The following is a 17,244-nucleotide window of genomic DNA, read 5'->3' as shown; positions in this document are numbered from 1 at the left end:
CATGAGTGGGAAAAGTTTAAGAAGCCCTGGTTTAATCCATTTGTAGATTAAGACAATAAATAGATTACTAGGGGGTTAGGACAGTAGCTCAGTGAGTAAGTCTTGTTATATAAGCATGAGGATCTGAATTTGATCACTAACACCCAAGTTTGGTGTTTTTTTTTTTTTTCTTTTTTCTTTCTTTTTGTTTTTTTCCAGGTAGGATCTCACTCTAGCTGACCTGGAATTCACTATGTAGTCTCAGGGTGGCCTCGAACTCATGGCGATCCTCCTACCTCTGCCTCCCAAATGCTGGGACTAAAAGTGTGCGCCACCAGGCCTGGCTTTTTTTTTAATACCATATGGGCTGGAGAAATAACTCAATGGCTAAAGGCACTTGCTTGTAAAGCCTGATAGCCCAGGTTTGACTCCCCAGGATCCATGTAATGCTAGATGCACAAAGTGCTACACAGCATCTGGAGTTTGTAATGGCATGCCTATTTGCTCCCCCTCTTTCTCCTTGCAAATAAATTATGTATATATAACTTTTCTTAAGTAGGATCTCACTCTAGCCCAGGTGACCTGGAATTTACTACATAGTCTCAGGTTATCCTTGAACTCATGGCCATCCTCCTACCTCTGCCTCTAGAGTGCTAAGATTAAAGCCATGTGCCACCACACTCATCTAAACCCAGCTATTTTTTTTTCCTTTTTGGCTTTATTGAAAGATAGGGTTTTAGTCGGGTGTAATGGCGCATGCGTTTAATCCCAGCACTGGGGAGGCAGAGGTAGGAGGATGGCTGTGAGTTTGAGGCCACCCTGAGGCTCCTTAGTGAATTCCAGGTCAGCCTGGGCTAGAGTGAAACCCTACCTCAAAAAAAAAAAAAAAAAAAGATAGGGTTTTGTTCTAGTTCAGGCTGATGATCTAGAATTCACTATGTAGGCTCAGGGTGGCCCTGAACTTACAGCAATCCTCCTACCTCTGCCTCCCTAGTGCTGGGATTAAAGGCAGGCACCACCATGCCTGGCTGTTTTTTTTTTTGTTTTTTTTTGAGGTAGGGTCTCATTCTAGCCCAGACTGACCTGGAATTCACTATGTAATCTCAGGGTGGCCTCGAACTCATGGTGATCCACCTACCTCTGCCTCCCAAGTGCTGGGAATTAAAGGCGTGCACCAACCATGCCCAGCTAAAATATTTTTTGAACAAGCCATGTGTAGTGGTTTGACTCAGGTGTCTCCCATAAATTTAGTTGTTATGAATGCTGGGTTCCCAGCTGATGGAGATTTGGGAATTAATGCCTCTTGGAGGCAATGTATTGTTGGGGGCAGGCTAATGGGTATTATAACCAGCTCCCCCTTGCTAGTGTTTGACACACTCTCCTGTTGCTATTGTCCACCTTACGTTGGCCAGGGGTTGATGTCCACCCTCTGCTCATGCCATCATTTTCCCCTGCCATCATGGAGCTTCCCCTTGAGTCTATAAGCCAAAATAAACCTTTTCCCCCACAAGCTGCTCTTGGTCAGGTTCTGCCAGCAATGTGAACCTGACTACAACAGTAATGTTGGTACCAGGAGTGGGGTCATTTGCTGCTAGACACCTGACTGTGTGACTTTGGCCTTTTGGAACTGATTTTCATGAGAAATGTGGATGAATTTGAAACCTTGGCTTAAGAGACACCTTGCAGTTCTGTAAGTATAGCTTGATGAACTATTCTAGTCACAGTTGAAAGACCTGAATGAATAATAAGTATGGACTATAAGGTTTGGCTTGCAAGGGTGAGAAAGAGCTATGCCTGGACTGGGCTAGAAGCAGTTTGTATGAGAGGCTTGCTATCTGGCTGTGTCCTGAGAAGTTGTGCAGGGTTGCATTGTGTAGAAATGGAGTGGTGTGAGAAAAGGGATATGGCACAGAAAGAAATGTTAGGGCTGAAACTGCTGTCCGTTCAGCCACAATTGTATGAGAGATTACAACCATTGAGATTGGGCAGCTGACTTGTATTGGGGCAACAGGAAGAATGTAGACTCTTTTGAAGGGGCCTGAGTGCTCAAGGAGTGTCCTGTTCTTCAAAGTCTGCTTTATGCCCCCGAGATTAACAAATTGGCACCCTACCTGGTATTGCAGAGTATAAGAAATGCAGGAAAGAGAGAGTCATTGAATTTGCAACATGGTCTTGTGTTTTGGAAACGGCCATGGCCAATGTGAAGCAGGTTTGCTGGATTGCCTGCATGGAAACTCAATGGAGCTGTGTGGATGGACTATGGTTTGCAGTGGAGACCCAGTGGAAATGCAAGGACCACAAGATGACTGCTAAGGAAAGCTGCCAGCCCCAGATGAAGTTTTCCAGGACTGTGAGTAGCCTATGGGCATTTTTGAACATCATTGAGATTGATAAAAATTATGGGAAAAATTTTTTTTGAGATAGGGTTTCACTCTATCCCAGGCTGACCTAGAATTCACTGTGGAGTCTCAGGGTGACCTTGAACTCACTCCTATCTTTGCCTCCGGAGTGCTGGGATTAAAGGCGTGTGCCACCACACCCAGCTAATTATGGGGACTTTTAATGTTGGACTGAATGCATTGTATTTTATATCATGTATGGTTATCAGTTTATAGGGGCCAGGGGAGAATGTGGTGGCTTGATTCAGGTGTCCCCCCATAAACTTAGGTGTTCTGAAGGGTTCCCAGCTGATGGAGATTTGGGAATTAATGCCTCTTGGAGGCAGTATATTGTTGGGGACAGGCTTATGGGTATTATAGCCAGCTCCCCCTTGCTAGTGTTTGGCATACTCTCTTGTTGCTATTGTCTACCTTATGTTGGCCAGGGGGTGGATGTCTACCCTCTGCTCATGCCATCATTCTTCCCTGCCATCATGGAGCTTCCCTTTGAGTCTGTAAGCCAAAACAAACCTCCTCCCCTCAACAAGCTGCTCATGGTTGGGTTATGCCAGAATGTGAACCTGATTGCAACACCATGTATGGCAAGGTGTGGTGGCACATGCCTTTAATCCCAGCACTCAGGAGGCAGAGGTATGAAGATTGCTCTGAGTTCAAGTCAGCCTGAGACTTATATATCCAGGTCAGCTTAGGCTAGAGTGAGACCCTATCTTGAAAAACCACCACCACCAACAACAACAGCCATATATTTACACATATGCCTGTAACACCTGCACTGAGGAAGGAAGATCACTGGAGCTCCCTGGTCAGTTAGTCTAATCAAAAAAGGATGAGCTGTATGTATAGTGACATCCTCTGGTTCAGGAAAATAAGGTGAAAGAGAAATATAGGAGGACATCTCATGTCTTCCTTTGGCCTCTGCACCCATGTGCATGGCATGGGGTATATGCATTTACATACATACATGAATGAACCACACTACACACACCAAAAAAAGAGTCAAGAACTGAATTGCTTTCTGAAAAGTAGTAGAGCTGTAAAAGGAGGAAGTGGTCCATTGTGGGAGAGCCTTTGAAGGGTAAATCCATCCATGTCTCTTCTGGGCTGCCATGAGGTAGGCAGCTCTGTCCCACCATGCCCTTCCATCATGATGTTCTGCCTCACCACAGGCTTAGAATTAATGAAGCCAGGAATCATGGATTGACACCTCTGAATCCCTGACCCAAAATCAAGCTTGCTTGCTTTCCTCCCCCCCCCCTTTTTTTTTTTAAGGTAGAGTCTTATTCCAGCCCAGACTGACCTGAAATTCACTATGTAGTCTCAGAGTAGCTTTGAACTCATGGTAATCCTCCTACTTCTGCCTCCCGAGTAATGGGATTAAAGGCATGTGCCACCATGCCTGACTAAAATCAAGCTTTCTTTCTTTTGTTTCTCTAGCATACTTGTCACACTGATGAAAAACTAACAGAATAGGGCTGGAGAGATGGCTCAGCAATTAAGGCACTAGCCTGCAAAGCCTAACAACCCAGGTTTGATTTCCCAGTACCCATGCAAAGCCAGATGCACAAAGTGGTGCATGCATCTGGAGTTCATTTTCAGTGGTTGGAGGCTCTGGCACTTCTTTTCTGTCTTCTCTCTCCCTCTGCTTGCAAATAACAATAATAAAAAAAACAAAGCTGGGCATGGTGGCACACACCTTTAATCCCAGCACTTGGGAGGCAGAGGTAGGAGGATTGGGTTGTGTATTCAAGGCCACCCTGAGACTACATAGTGAATACCAGGTTGTCCCGTCCTGCGGGACCTAGTTATTCATGGGGGCGAGGAGGACCCTAACCTGAAATAAGATGGGCGAGAGAGAGGAAGAGACTCAAGCAAATGTACACTTGTCAAGAGTCCAATTTTATTGAGCCACAGCGGCCTTTTTAAGGGTTAGGGTTAGGGTTAGGGTTTGGGGGGGGGGCTGGAGGAGGCAGGTGGTGGAAAGTTACAGAATCTTCTTGGCCTTTGGCCTAGGACAGTTTGCGGTTATTCCAAAAATTCACGGTACAGTTCTCACGTCTCTGCAGTTGCCAGGCAGGGTGTTAATTAGTTAGGTGTGGCGGGGTGGGGGGATGGAATCAGTTAGGTATGGCAGGGTGGGGGGATGAGGAAAGGTCAGAAGTTGCTCAGGGCAGAAATTGCTCAGGACAGAGGTTATCTCAGGGCAAAGGTCTGTTCAGGGCTCATCTCCTCATCTCCAACATCTCCCCCTCTTCTGTATACAAGGACCAGGATAGGGAGGTTACCGCGACCCCTTAATGATGTCCCAAAGAAGGGCTTGTTTTGGTGGCCGATTATTTTTGTTTAAGAGTAGAAATGGATCCAGAGGAGCAACCTGACAGCAACCTGACATTAGAGAGGCGAGCGAGCAATCCCCAGAGTAGGTTGAGCGCTGTTACTCATAGGTCATTGATTTCTATAAAGTCATTTGGATTGACCTTCGAACAAGGGGCACAAACGGGGTCTGAGCCTGTTAGAAGAGCAGTGCTGGACCCTTACCCGTCATTGGATCGGCCTCCTCTCGGCGAGGTCGTCCTGTCTTAGGCGGGTCGAGACTTAGCCACCCGTTCTGTCGCTGACTTACCAGACCACTCACTTTGTGGAAATGTAACGCATTTTGCTCTCAACAAGACCGTCAAAGCCCCATAAGGATCCTGGAGGAAATATGTTTGGTAGCCAATTAGTATGAGGGGTCGCGGAGACCTGAGTTATTATTCGGAGGGGCGGGACCAAAATTTCCACCCCAGGGTGGATCTTTGCAGGGAGGTAAAGTCTAAGGGTTGAGATGGGGGGTTGTCTTGTTCTTTTGGTGGGTCAGCGGCAAATGTTTCTTCTGTGGCGAGGCGAAGGTAATGGACTTCCACCGGCTTGATTGTAGAATCTACCTGACTCTTAATGAAACTTGTTAATCGTTTAAAGGCCCAGGGGCCAAAAGAGAGAAGTAAAAGGAAACCTACAAAAGGTCCTAGCAGACTGGGAAGCAGAGTGGTTAGCCATGGAGACGTGGAAAACCAATTTTTGTACCATGACTCTTGTTGTTCTCGAGTCCTTTTTCTATCCTCTAGATTTCTTTTAACTTTATCAAGGCTATTTTGCACTAGCCCAGTCTTATCTGAGTAGAAACATTCTTCTTTGAGGGCTACACAGAGTCCCCCTTCTTTAAGGAAGACTAGATCTAATCCTCTCCGATTTTGAAGAACTACCTCAGAAAGGGAAGCTAATGAATCTTTAAGATCTTGTATTCCCTCCTGTATGAGGCTGAGATCTCTATCCACTAAGGCACTGAGATGTGAAAAATGTTGTTGGGAGGTAACCATTGAGGTAATACCTGTCCCGGCCCCTGCAGCACTAAGCCTCAGGAGCACAGTCAGGGTAATAGCAGTTAAAGGCTCTCTCTTTTTTTTTTTTTAATATTTTTTTAAATTTATTTATTTATTTGAGAGCGACAGACACAGAGAGAAAGACAGATAGAGGGGGAGAGAGAGAATGGGCACGCCAGGGCTTCCAGCCTCTGCAAACGAACTCCAGACGCGTGTGCTCCCTTGTGCATCTGGCTAACGTGGGACCTGGGGAACCAAGCCTCGAACCGGGGTCCTTAGGCTTCACAGGCAAGCGCTTAACCGCTAAGCCATCTCTCCAGCCCAAGGCTCTCTTTTTTGTCTGATGGAGATACCCCGATCCAGAGTGGATAAAAATTCATCTGGATTATGGACAAGGAATCGCGGTAGCACAATAACTACAACGCAGTAATCTTTATTATTAATAAAATCCTTATTGACTATAAAAGGAGTCAGACCCGAGGAGCAAGCAAAGTAGGTGTTATTAGGGGCTTTAGTATGGGTGGGAGTTTCATTGACAATAGCAATCTGATTACAGACCGATATGAGTGAATGGGGGGGCAACATTTTAGGGCCAACAAGACAGAGTCCAATACCTGAAATGGAACTAAGAGTAAGGCCTCCATCTGGGGCAGCATGCCAGGATAGGCCATCTGTATCATTGGTGAATATAGGGGCCATAAGCATTGCAACACCCTCATAAAAGGGAGGTGTAGGAGAAAAGCAAATCCAGCATTCTTGATAATCGGGATTGCTAGTATTATGAATAGCTTCTAGGGAGGCGTTTACTAAAGAAACAATGAGATCAGCCGAACTTGGGGGTCCCTCAGGGATGGTGGGTTGTAACAAGGTATATTTTTGAGATAACTGAGTGACAATAGGGGGTGTGGTAGACCCAATAGTTAATTTGGGTCTGGCTGGCTTAAGTAAGACGGGGTTTGGTCCCATGGCTGCAGAATTTTTATTGGGAATAGACTTAAGTAATCTGATTCTAAAAGTAAGTCCAATATCTTTTCCTTCTTGATAGACTCTGAGCCCCCATTCAAATCCCCGACCGGTCCAATCTTGTTGTTTGGCCTGAGGGGTGAATTGAATTAACAGAGGGTTGCACCATCCACCTGTAGAGGAATGGGCAGTATTACAGAGTCGTCTTACATCCTGGGGGGAATGGTTAGGTGTCGCCTGAGGATGTTTCCACTTTCGTTTGACAGTAATGTAGTCCCAGGAGGAAGAAGGCTTCCAATAGGCGTCCCCAGTAGTTTTGCAACCTCAGGAGGCACAAAAATAGTCATTAGCCCACCCGCACTTATAATTGAGGGATTTATCTCGGTGGGCTCCCGGGCAGACATAAAAACCCTGCAGGCCATGAAGGAGACTTTTTTCGACATCGTTTCTACAGCCAGCGAAACTGGGGTTGCGTGCAGGAAGTTCAGGTGCTAAACCTTTGGGCCGAGGCCAGAATACCTCCTCAAGACCCCAATCAGGGTGTGCTCCAAGGGCAAGGGCACAGAGATCTATTTATAGATCAGGCCATTGGGGCTGGGGTCCGACCGAAGAGCTAGAGTTAACAATATCTCCGGCCTGGTTTTCAATGATCCAAGTGTAGTTATAAATTTGATAAGGGGAGGGGGCACTTACCAGCAGCCGGGTTACAAATAGAAATGAGAGAATGGCAAGGCCGAGCATCTTTCTGTAATTAAGCACAATTAAAATCTTTCTCAGGGATTTCCCTGGGAGAATTAATCAATTTTATTAGCGTCTCTGGGAGCCATCTAGCAATTTGTTCTTTAGAGTCATATATGCAAGCATGTCCTTTCCCCCAGATTAACACAGGACCTGGGCCAGACCACTTGTGAGTTATTGGGTCCTTCCATAGAGCTTGAGCATAATTATTTGATGTGGAGGGGTGCCAGAACCTATCTGCTGCAGCTTTGCCTTCTTTATCTAAAGTTAAGAAATTTAAGACAAGCAGGGCATGGTTTAATAATGTTTTCGGGTTTCTTGCTGGGCAGTATAATATTCCCCCAGAACGTTGCAACTTAAAGAGCATGTTTTTAAGAGTTTGATGTGTTCTTTCAACTATACCTTGTCCCTGTGGATTATAGGGAATACCAGTAAGATGTTTTATTTTTAATTGAGCACAGAATTGTTTAAAGCTAGTGCTGGTATACCCAGGGCCATTGTCTGTTTTGATGACTTTTGGCAATGGCATAAAGGCAGAGCAAGCAAATATATGATTAATAACATTTTTAGTAGCTTCTCCCGTCTGAAGGGAAGCACAAATAAATCCACTAAAGGTATCTATAGACACATGAATATATTTTAATTTGCCAAAAGGCGAATAATGGGTAACATCCATTTGCCATAATTCCCCTGGTGTAAGGCCACGAGGATTAACTCCCAAGTGTGGCTCAGGCAAAAATGTTATACAGCCCTGGCACTGGCGGACTATCTGTCGGGCCTGTTCTCGGGTGATAGAAAACATCTGTCGGAGAGTTTGGGCATTAAGATGGTGTAACCGATGCGCCTCTTGTGCCTGAGATATGGGGTCAGGTGGGGCGACCATGCCAGTTAGGACAACAGAACTATTTTGAGTTGCCTGATCCACAAGGTCATTTCCTTTACTTAAGGGTCCAGGAAGACCAGAATGTGCTCGAATATGTCCTACAAAGAAGGAGTGAGTTCTGGCCAGGATTAGTTGTTGAAGTTTAGCAAAAAGAGGGGAAGCATTGGTAGAGGGACGGATGTAAGGGACCGTCTCGAGCAAAGGGACTGAGCTGGCTACATAGGCGCTGTCAGTATAAAGGTTAAATGGGTGATTGGAGAGAGTCTCAAACACCTGTATAACAGCAACCAATTCCACAAGCTGTGCCGAAGGAAGTTTAGTTTGGACTTTGGAGATTTTTCCATTGATGTTAAAGGCTGCAATTCCAGATGAAGAACCATCAGTAAAAACTAACATGGCTCCAGGAATGGGAGAGCTTTTAGTCTGTTTTGGGAAAACAATGGACTGTCTATAAAGGGATTGAATTAGTCTGTCTGAAGGATAATGATTATCTATTTTGCCTTGGAAGGAAATACAATCAACAGCCCATTCATCAGAAGACTGTACTAGCCATTGAACCTGGGAGGCGCTATAAGGCACACTAATGGTGTCTGGGTCTTTTCCAAAAAGTTTAAGGGAACTTTCTCTCCCAAGTTTTAAAACCTGGGCAACCAGGTAGGGGTAGGTAGGCAGAATTTTGGGGGGGGGGGTAGCAGGTAAATGGATCCAATATAAAGGCTTAGTTTGCCATAAAAGACCGGTGGGTGTAAAAGTTGTAGGGAGAATAAGTAACCATAACGGGGAGGTGGGAGAGAAGTATACAATCTTTTGTGCCTGAATGGCCTTTTCAACAATTTGTAAGGAATTTTTAGCCTCTGTAGTAAGCTCTCGAGCAGAGGAGGGGGTCAGAATCCCCTCGCAAAATATCAAACAAGGGTTTAAGTTCTCCAGTAGTTAATTTTAAATAAGGTTGTAACCAATTAATGTCCCCCAAGAGCCATTGGAAATTGTTAAGTGTTTTTAAAGAATCTTTTCTTAACTGGATTTTTTGAGATAGGATTTTATTGGAGTGTAATTCAAATCCAAGGAAAAGGTGGGGAGGATGGACTTGAACCTTCTCTGGGGCTATTTGTAGTCCAAATTTTTGGAGTATAGGATTAATTCTTGTCCCACCTCATATAATTTTGTTGTCTCTGGGCCTGCTAATAAAATATCATCCATGTAATGAATGATATATAAATTAGGATATTTAAGCCGAAAGGGATCTACTGCTTGGGCGACAAATTTTTGACAGAGGGTAGGGCTATTGGCCATCCCCTGCGGCAAAACTTTCCATTGGAAGCGGGGAGATGGACCGATACAATTAACAATAGGGAGGCTGAAGGCAAAATGTTTGCAATCCTCTGGGTGGAGGGGAATGCAAAAGAAGCAATCTTTAAGATCTATGACTAATTTAGTATAGCCCTTAGGAATGGCTACTGGTGATGGGAGGCCAGGCTGAAGGGCCCCCATCGGAACCATGGTCTTGTTAATTTCTCTTAGATCTTGGAGTAATCTCCATTTCCCCCCTTTTTTTTGTATAACAAAGATGGGTGTATTCCAGGGGGAGGTGGAGGGTTCAATATGACCAGCCACTAATTGTTCCTGCACCAACTGTATGGCTGCTGTTAACTTATGTTGAGGAAGGGGCCATTGATCTACCCAGACAGGGGAATTATTTTTCCAGGTTATTTTATCTGTCTGGTGTGCAGGAGGAGCAATGGCCCTTAGGAAAAATGTGAGTCATAGCCAAGACCTGTCCGTGTTGTTTTTGGAGTAACCAAGACAGGGTCTGGTATTCCTTAGCCAGAGTCCTACAACGGTCGACCCAATCAGCCTGCCATAAAAGGAATTGTCCTCTAGTTAAGACCGACTGTACAACGGTGAGCCACTCATTAGGAGTCAGATAACCTCCCCCGCCAAGGCTTTCCAATAAGGAAAGGGTAAAAGGGGCATTAGGTCCATAGTCCTTGACTGCTGAGTTAAGTTTTTCTAGGTTTTCAAAGCGGAGTCGGCGATAAACAGTCTCCTCACCTTGACTATCTTGGCCTGTGGTGGGCATATTGTGGCATGGTATATTCTGACTTTTTTTTTTTCCTCACTTTCATTTTCACTTTGAGAATCATCCTCATCAGAGGAAGGCAAGGGAACAGAGACTGCGGGGAGATGGCATGAAGAGGATGGGGCATCGCAATTAAGGACAGAGGAGGAAGGCCCGAGGGGGTCGGACCCAGATCTCCGATCGGGAGCATGTCTAGTTTGTGAGCGGATAATAGGAAAAGCCAAATAAGGAGAAGACGAGGGGTGAAGGGGTTGGGGTAGGGGAGTGGGGAGTTTGGCAGAACAGCGAGCAGAGAGACGAGAAAGTTGTTGTTGAAGTTGGAGAATTTCAGTGAGATCTCGAACTTGAGAGGGGAGGCGAAGCTTGGTCTCAGAAAGGGAATTAGGTGGAACAATAGGAAAAGAGGGCAAGGTCAAAAGAGGAGCAGAGGGGAGAGTTTGGGGGGAAAGAGTTGGGGCAGCGGGGGCGAGGGGTGGCCGATCAGGATTGTGACAACGGGCGGCCTCACCTTCTAAGGTGGTTGCATCGCCAGGATCGAGAGGGTCATCTGGAGGGGAGGAAGAGGATGAGGGACCAGTAGGAGGAGGCTGAGGTTTAGTGGTAGGTTGCTTCTTTAGAACAGGATTGATTAGGTGAGGCGATTGGGGTTATGGGGGGGGGGGTTAGAAATGTCAATAGGGGGTAGTGGAGGGTAAAGTTGGGGAAGATTCGAAGGGTCAGAAGTATGAGAGTCAGAAACATCAATGAGAGAAAAGGAGTCTGAAACTCGAGAGGGGGGACGTGAAGGGCAGCGGGAGCCAGGCTGTGAAGACGAGAGACAATATTCGGCCACAGAGAGAAGGTGGCGTTTACCAGAGTCATTATTTGCTTCCTCGACAATGTCTTGAATTAAGCCCCAGAAAGAGAAAATAGTTGGGGATAGTGAGTCATTGCCTTCCTCAGTGAGCTTCTGATTTAATTCTCTACCTACTCTTTGCCACTTTTTGGGATGAATATTAGGTCCATCAATCATCAACCATGGACATGTCTTGTCAACAAAAATAAAAAACTGTATAAGATCCTTTGTCTTTACCCGTATTCCTCACTCTCTGAGAGAGGCTTTTAAATCCTTTATGAAAAAAGCCTCTTTAGACAATGAATGGCCCATCTGGATGGGACGGAATGAAGAGGGAAAACTTACCAGGTCTTGCCATCTTCTTGGGCGGAGAAGCGGTGACCACTTAACAAATCCTCCAGAGGTCGCTGAATTGGGGGTCTCCGTCCGGTAGGGGTCCGTGCCTCGAGCCCCACGTTGGGCGCCACGTGTCCCGTCCTGCAGGACCTAGTTATTCATGGGGGCGAGGAGGACCCTAACCTGAAATAAGATGGGCGAGAGAGAGGAAGAGACTCAAGCAAATGTACACTTGTCAAGAGTCCAATTTTATTGAGCCACAGCGGCCTTTTTAAGGGTTAGGGTTAGGGTTAGGGTTTTGGGGGGAGGGCTGGAGGAGGCAGGTGGTGAAAAGTTACAGAATCTTCTTGGCCTTTGGCCTAGGACAGTTTGCGGTTATTCCAAAAATTCACGGTACAGTTCTCACGTCTCTGCAGTTGCCAGGCAGGGTGTTAATTAGTTAGGTGTGGCGGGGTGGGGGGATGGAATCAGTTAGGTATGGCAGGGTGGGGGGATGAGGAAAGGTCAGAAGTTGCTCAGGGCAGAAATTGCTCAGGACAGAGGTTATCTCAGGGCAAAGGTCTGTTCAGGGCTCATGTCCTCGTCTCCAACACCAGGTTAGCCTAAATTAGAGTGAGACCACACCTCGGAAAACAAACAAACAAAAAAAAAACCAAACTAACAGAATATGGTATTCCTCTGTAGCCTAGCCTGCCCTCAAACTCATGATTCTACTGCCTCAGCCTCTTGAATACTAATGACTAGACTTTTTATTTATTTTTTTAATTTTTGGTTTTTCAAAGTAGGATCTTACTCTAGCCCAGGCTGACCTAGAATTCACTATGTAGTCATAGGGTAGCCTCAAACCCACAGTCATCCATCTACCTCAGCCTCCCGAGTGTTGGGATTAAAGGTGTGGGCCACCATGCCCAGCATGACTGGACTTTAAAAAAAAGTCATTTGCCCGGCATGGTGACCCACACCTTTAATCCCAGCACTTGTGAAGCAGAGGTAGGAAGAATGCTGTGAGTTCGAGGCTAGCTAGCCTGAGATAACAAAGTGAGATCCAGGGTAGCTTTAGCTAGAATGAGACCCTGCCCTGAAAAAACTAAAATAAATAAATAAAGCAATAATAGCCAGGCATGGTGGCGCACACCTGCAATCCTAGCACTCAGGAGACAGAGGTAGGAGGATTGCCATGAATTCGATGCCACCCTGAGGCTACATAGTGAATTTCAGGTCAGCCTGGGCCAGAGTGAGACCCTACCTTGAAAAACCAAAAACAATAAAAAATAAAAAGAAAACAACAATGTAACGTGTGTGTGTGTGTGTGTGTGTGTGTGTGTGTGTGTGTGTGTGCATGGAAACAACTTTGAAGATCTTGTACTCTTCTACCTTTTTATTTTCTTCTCTGAGTCAGGGTCTCCCTTCAACTCAGGCAGAGCTGGAACTGACTATGTAGCTCCAGCACATGGGAGGCAGAGGCAGGAGGACTGCTGAGAGTTTGAGGCCATCTTGGGAGTATGGAATGAATGTTAGGTCAGCCTGAGCTAGAGTGAGATCCTACCTCAAAGAAAGAAAGAAAGAAGAAAAAAAAAACTAAACTGGAAAAAAAAAAGCCAATATTAGGAAATGAGAGTTAGCATAAAGAAAACCATTCAATGGCATATAAGCATCTAAAAAAATGTTCTACATCACTAGTCATCAGGGAAATGCAGATTAAAACTACATTGAGATTCCATCTCACTTCTGTCAGATTGGCTACCATCATGAAAACAAATGATCATAAATGTTGGCGGGGCTGTGGAAAAAGAGGAACCCTTCTACACTGTTGGTGGGAATGCAATCTGGTCCAGCCATTGTGGAAATCAGTGTGGAGGTTCCTAAAACAGCTGAAGATTGATCTACCATATGACCCAGCTATAGCACTCCTAGGCATATATCCTAAGGACTCATCTCATTTCCTTAGAAGTACCTGCTCAACCATGTTTATTGCTGCTCAATTTATAATAGCTGGGAAATGGAACCAGCCTAGATGTCCCTCAACTGATGAGTGGATAATGAAGATGTGGCACATTTATACAATGGAGTTCTACTCAGCGGTAAAGAAAAATGAAGTTATGAAATTTGCAGAAAAATGGATGGATCTGGAAAGGATTATATTAAGTGAGGTAACCCAGGCCCAGAAAGCCAAGAGCTGCATGTTCTCCCTCATATGTGGATCCTAGCTGCAGATGATTGGGCTTCTGCGTGGGAAGGAAAAAACTCAGTAGCAGAGGCCAGTAAGTTATAAAGGAGATATAAAGGGAAGAGAAAGGAAGGGAGGTGGGTACTTAATAGGTTGGTATTATATATATGGAAGTAGAATGATTGAGATGGGGAAGGGATATGATGAAGAATGGAATTCCAAAGGGGAAAGTGGTGTGGGGAGGGAGAGTATTACCATGGGATATTTTTTATAATCATGGAAAATGTTAATAAAAATTGAGAAAAAAATTGAAATAAATAAACAGAAACCTAAAAAAAAAAAAAAAAAAGAAAACCATTCAAGGTCTGGCACACTGAGAAGATGGAGCCATCAACCCCCCTATCCCCTTCCACTCCAAGCTCATCTTGGTAAACTCAGGTGGATAGAAACGCTTTACAAAGAGGAAAAGGAAGTGCAAAGGGACAGTGGGCAGGAAGGTCATGTGTTGAGCAGGGTTTTCCTCATCTAAGATGTGTCTTTTTATTTTTCTTTTGGCTAGAATATCACAGTAGATTTCAACCTCACCTCCTGAGGCCTGTTCCTTTGATTTTTTTTTTTTTTTTATAAAGCACAGTACTTTTCTGCAAGTTAAGCATCACCTTATACATTCCTGTGAGATCTGATGGTCATGAGATATGTTCTGGGTCCTATGTAAAATATAAAGAAAAATTACTTTGGCAGTTAATTTTTATCATTTAGCTATAGTTTTTATCTAAAATTTTTGTTTTGTTTTGTTTTTTGTTTTTATTTTTTCAAGGTAGGGTCTCACTCTAGCCTAGGCTAACCTGGAATTCACAAGGTAGTCTCAGGTTGGCCTGGAACCCATGGCAATTTTCCTACCTCTGCTTCCCAAGTGCTGGGATTAAAGGTGTGCACTACCATGCCTGGATTTCTTTCTTTCTTCTTTTTTCTTTTTCTTTTGAGATAAGAGAGTGGGAAACTGGGCATGGTGGTGCATGCCTTAAATCCCAGCACTTAGGAGCAGATGTAGGAGGATCATAGTGAATTTGAGGCCAATTCCAGGTCAATCTGAGCTAGAGTGAGACCCTACCTTGGAAAAAAAAAGAGAGAGAGAGAAGCCGCAGGCATGGTGGCGCACATCTTTAATCCCAGCACTTGGGAGGCAGAGGTAGGAGGATCACTGTGAGTTCAAGGCCACCCTGAGACTACATAGTGAATTCCAGGTCAGCCTGGACTATAGTGAAACCCTGCCTTAAAAAACAAAAAAAAAAAACAAACAAAAAAAAAAAAAAAAAAGAAGAGAGAGAGAGAGAGAGAGAGAAAATGGACATGCCAGGGCCTCCAGCCACTGCAAATGAATTCCAGACACATGCACCAGTTTTATCTGGAATTTAAAATGTCAGGCAGGCACACCCATTCTCTGTCTCTATTTGCCTCTTTCTCTGTTACTCTCAAATAAATAAATAAAAACAAAAAAAAATTTTAAAAATGTCAGGCAAAGGAAGTGGGAGCAAGACTGCAAAGGACAACTCACAATGGAGTGGCCACTGTTACAGGATAACCTTATAGGTGTTTGGAATTAGCATATGCCATTATTGGTGGTGACCTGACCTGGTTTCTCCATTTTCAAATTGCTACCCTTCCTTTTGTAGTTAGTTGTCTTGGGAAGGCAGAACTATCACCTCAAGTTGCCCATGTCTTCATCAGTGGATGATGTGTGGTTATATTTTAAAGGGGAGTTAAGGCAGCAGATAAAATGAAGGTTGTCAGGCCAATGACTTTGAAATGGGCTTTCCTAGGGACTCTAGTTAAGGTGCTTGCCTGCAAAGCCTTAAGGACCCAGGTTTGATTCCCCAGTATCCATGTAAAGACAGATGCACAAGGTGGTACATACATCTGGAATTTGTTTGCAGTGGCTAGAGGCCCTGGTGTGCCCATTCACTCTCTCAAATAAATAAACAAAAAAAAATTTTTTTTTAAATGGGCTCTCCAGGCTGGAGAGATGGCTTAGCAGTTAAGGCACTTGCCTATGAAGCCCAAGGACCCAGGTTCAATTCCCCAGACCCATGTAAGCCAAATGGACAAGGTGTTGCCTGCATCTGGAGTTTATATGCAGTGGCTTAAGGACCTGGCATACCCATTTTTTTTCTCTCTCTCCCCCCTCCCTCCCTGCCTCTTTCTCTCTCAAATAAATAAATAATTAAAAATATTTTTTTTAGGGCTGGAGAGATGGCTTAGCGGTTAAGCGCTTGCCTGTGAAGCCTAAGGACCCCGGTTAGAGGCTCCGTTCCCCAGGTCCCACGTTAGCCAGATGCACAAGGGGGCGCACGCGTCTGGAGTTCGTTTGCAGAGGCTGGAAGCCCTGGCGCGCCCATTCTCTCTCTCTCCCTCTATCTGTCTTTCTCTCTGTGTCTGTCGCTCTCAAATAAATAAATAAAAATTTTCTTAATGGGCTTTCCTATATTATCCATATGAGTCCAAAGTAATCACAAGGGTCTTTAAAGTACATGAGGGAGAAAGGAAAGCTAGCTTTGAGGACAGAGGAAGGATTACAAGCCATGGACCCATGTGGTGCCTCTGAGAGACAAGGGAGGCAGAGAACAGTTTCCCTTTGGTGCTTCCAGAAGGTAGTCCTGTGGTACATGGGTTTCAGTCCTGCGAGCATGGATTGGGCTTCACTTCTCCCTCTTCCCTTTGCCCTCTTGCTCTTCCTCTTCTTCTTTTGTCTTTTGAGGCAGGGTCTTACTCTAGTCCAGGTTGACCTGAAACTCACTTGTAGGCCCAGGCTGGTCCCAAACTCACCACAATCCTCCTACCTCAGCTGAGATCAAACATGTGTGTCACCATGCCCAGCTCTGAGCTTCACTTCTGACTAAAAGAATGAATTTGTGTTGAGACACAGTGTCGCTGTGTGTATATTACGTGTATGCAGATGTGCTCTCCATGCATGTGCATGTGGAGGCCATAGGAGAATGTGAGGGAGGTGCCTTTCTTTTATCACTTAACCCTATATTTCTTTGAGATGGAATGGCTGTCCATCAGCAAATTCATGATGTTCTGTTGTTTACTACCCCATCCCCTCCCTCACTGGTTATAAAAATGTATGGCATACTAGCTTTTTATGTAGGTTCTGGGGAGTAGAGAGTCAAAGTTGGTAGCCTCCAGCCTTAGAGGACCTCACATGTTAGCCGCAAGCACTCTTAACCACAGAATCATCTCCCTAGCTCCATAAATTGTATTTTTTTTCAAGGTAGGGTCTTGCTCTAGCCCAGGCTGACCTGGAATTCACTATGTAGTCTCATGCTGGACTCAAACTCACAGTGATCCTCCAACCTCAGCCTCCCGTGTGCTGGGATTTGTATTTTTTTAAGCCACAGATTTAATTTGTTACAGCAGTAATACAAAGTTAATATAAGTATCTTATATTGGGGGAGATATGTTGAGACCACACAAGTCCTATTTCACCTTAAACTTTGTCCACTAATTT

This window comes from Jaculus jaculus, chromosome 8, assembly GCF_020740685.1.
Source record: "Jaculus jaculus isolate mJacJac1 chromosome 8, mJacJac1.mat.Y.cur, whole genome shotgun sequence".
NCBI classification, from domain to species: domain Eukaryota; kingdom Metazoa; phylum Chordata; class Mammalia; order Rodentia; family Dipodidae; genus Jaculus; species Jaculus jaculus.
This window is presented reverse-complemented; position numbering follows the sequence as displayed.